Raw genomic sequence first — 3,572 nt, 5'->3', positions numbered from 1 at the left:
TGTTCTGATGTGATGTTTTTATTATAATATAAAGCATGAAAACATCATATGATTACTAATATCTCCAAGTTCAGATTATAATCCTTTTTAATCTCTTTTTCTTTATACTGTTTTAATTACATAAAGTTTTTCAGAAATAGTTTCGGTTTTTGCTATGAAATAATTTTTACTTAAGTTTTAATAATGTTAAAATTGATTAAAAGCTTAAAAATATTAGATGGTTATTTCTTAACTTCAAAGCACTTGTGTGTTGAAATAGTGACTTGTAAAAAAAAAGTAAGTTATCCAATGTGAGCTTAAGTCAAATAGACACCATCACAGTTGAATATTCTAGGATAAAATTTCAAAGGCATTCAAAATGTGATCTTGTAAATGCCATTTAAAATAATGGGATTTTCTAAGTTGGAAAATATCATTCCATATGCACAATTTTGAAAATATGTCCTAAAAAATACTCTTTCTGTCCCTGTCATTATCTTGTCAGTCAGATCAAAGTCTTTATTCTTCATCTTTCAATTTTGAAAATATAGAAAAACAACAGACTGTTGTGACTATAAACTTTTCACTTGTGAGGAATTTATGACTAGATATCAGAAAAAAATTTCAGGGAATTTTTGAAATGAGATGTTTCTTTTTATTAATGCTGATTCTAAAAAGAATTTGATGCAATATAGTTCCTTATTTAAACATAGAAATAGATTATTTCCTTTATTTAATGAAATCGATGTGGTAGTTAACCTATTTTCAAGATGAGATTTCAGAAACAGACTCTCCAATGTGAATCATACACACAATTAAATGCTGAATCTTCCAGGTTAAAATTTCAGAGTAATTTGAAATGTACAGTCACCTTAGGAAATTCTGGTTTGAGTGGCCTTGATACATACACACACACACACACACACACACACACACACACAGAATCACAACTGAGTCTCATAGGCAACATGGTTGAAAATCATTGGCCAATAGCTTTTATTTATTTATTTATTTATTTTTTCTATTCTTTCAAGAAATACATGAATGTATTTTTTTAAATTAATTTTTTATTTTTACTTTATTTTACTTTATAATACTGTATTGGTTTTGCCATACATTGACATGTATACTAACGCTTTTATTTATTTAAAATCCACACTTTTGTTTGTTTTCAAGAAGTTTAAATCCTCGAAGGGTAAGCATCACATGGATTCTGTGTCCAATGGCCTTAGCAGGAAGGTTGCTTTGGAATTTGGTGCGAACCATGCCACTGTTTCCATGAGCTCAAGTTATCTTTCCCCAGATTACTCTGGTTTTGTTAGGTTTTCCACCAGGAGTGACTGTGTTCATTGCTTTGTACACATAAGCACATCTCTTGCCTAGACAGAATTCAGTTTCATCTTGAGCATACACACCTTCAATTTTCAGGAGAGCAGTGTGTTCCCTTTGGTTCCGTAGACTCCGGTTATAGCCAGCAAAAATGGCCTTGGACCACAGCCTTCCAGACATATTTGTTGTTTTAAAAGTCCCATTCCCAGCAGGCCTCCACCAGGTCCAAGATGGCTGCAAGAGTGGCCAATAGCTTTTAGAGAAGATTATGGCCAATGACCATGGCTCACCATTAATTAGTTGATATTTTCCTGTTATGCTGGTGATTTGCTGCCAGCGTAATTAAGAAATAGGGGTATTTGAGAGAGTAAGGTTGCAGAGAGATAAGGAAGTTTTTCTCCATTTTTCTCCACATATGTCTCTCTCCTCTATTTTTCCTTTGTCAAGGGTTGCCTAACCTATTTTGCTTTTCCTCTTCTCACCTGTGTATTGTAAGCACACATATAACAGTGATTCTAACTGGTTTGTGATAGTTAATTGTTGGTTTTCAGGAATTTTGTTAACCAGTTGTTAAACACAGTCATTATAAAAAATTAAATTATATAAACATATATTGTCACATACATTATATAACCAATTCATATTGAAACAAAAGTATTCAATACTCAAAACTCATTAATATCTAATTATTTTATTACCTTTAATCACTAACTCTGTTTTTGACATTATATGTATCATTTGTCTGGTGGAAGAGAGTACTGCACATCTCTTCAAAACTCGGGCCTCAGTGACGTCATGTTGGTAGCTTGACACTGATCAAGTGGGGGTCTTTAGGCCACAGAAGTCAGCAAATAGCGCAGATTAGGACTTGATTTAGTCTTGTTGACTGTTTCAGTTTTAAACTTATTGAGAAGATGTTGATGCTGATTAAATAAAGTTATTAAATTGTGAATAGCATTAAAAAAATGAGGAAACTTTCTCCTGGTATTCACAAACTATTTCCAGTTTAGCCAAGAAGGTACTCTCAACATCGATGAGTGAAGTCCCTACGTTGGCCTTTCTTATTTCACTTTAATCTTATTCCTTAATGTAAAGTGAAAGTAAAAGTCACTCAGTTGTGTCCAACTCTTTGTGATCCCATCGACTGTACAGTCAATGGAATTCTCCAGGCCAGAGTACTAGAGTGGGTAGCCATTCCCTTCTTCAGGGGATCTTCCCAACCCAGGGATTCAACCCGGGTCTTCTGCATTGCAGGTGGATTCTTTACCAGCTGAGCCACCAGGAACATCCATAATGTAAAGAAAATTGTAAATCAATTTCGTGTAAACAAAGTTATAAATCAACTTTTGTGCTATAACTACACTCATTTGTTAATGATATGAGAAATTCTTGGCTGAATTGGATAATAAGCAAGCATATATTCATAGTCTCATTGTGACACTTTGGCTGGCAATAGAATTGTAAAAACTGGTAGTGGATATTCAAAAAGTGATATCACACTGAAGTTTTTGGTATGTGGAATTTACAATAAAGAATATTATATACTTTGTTTTTATTTGTAAATTGTACATTATGGTTGTTATTTAGTTGCTAAGTTGTGTCTGGCTCTTTTATAAACCCATGGACTGTAGCCCACCAAGCTCCTCCTCCATGCAATTTTCTAGGTAAGAATACTGGAATGAGTTGCCGTTTCCTTCTCCAGGGGGTCTTCCTGACCTAGGAATCGAACTTGCCTCTCCTGCATTGGCAGGTGGATTCTTTACCACTGAACCACCAGAGAAGCCCAAAATTGTGTTACCTATCTCTTAACTAGCAAAATTTATAATAAGCATGTATAGATCCACACACGGCATCTTTTCCCAGATATGTGGTTTTTAAACAGCTACCAGCGCATCACTGCATATAATCCTTGAAGCAGGGATGGGAAAGTCATTCAGTCCAAATTTTTTACATTCAGATATTGGCTAGATAAAAATTTAAAATAGCTCAACCTGGTTAGGTTTCCTGCAAGAGAAGATAGGTAGCTGCTAATGTAAAATTGTCCCTCCAAAATTTTTGTTTTCATTGTGTTAAATGCATTATTATAGATTACTTTGGATTCTGTTGCTTTTTGATTTCCTAAGTACTGATTCATAAATGGGAGTGTTTTTACTGGGAATACCAGTTAAAATACAGTTTTCTGGCAGGCCCTTTACCCCATCTACCCAACACACTGAATCATAACTGCAGTGTGGTGGAAAGAAACTGTATTTGAATGTTTCCTA

The 3,572-nt window shown here is 34.1% G+C and overlaps 1 pseudogene; it reads right to left on the bottom strand.

Annotated features, from left to right (window-relative positions):
* LOC102176464 lies at positions 1,160-1,490 on the bottom strand (annotated as a pseudogene).

This window comes from Capra hircus, chromosome 21 (assembly GCF_001704415.2).
Source record: "Capra hircus breed San Clemente chromosome 21, ASM170441v1, whole genome shotgun sequence".
Classification (NCBI taxonomy): Eukaryota; Metazoa; Chordata; class Mammalia; order Artiodactyla; family Bovidae; genus Capra; species Capra hircus.
This window is presented reverse-complemented; position numbering and strand designations above follow the sequence as displayed.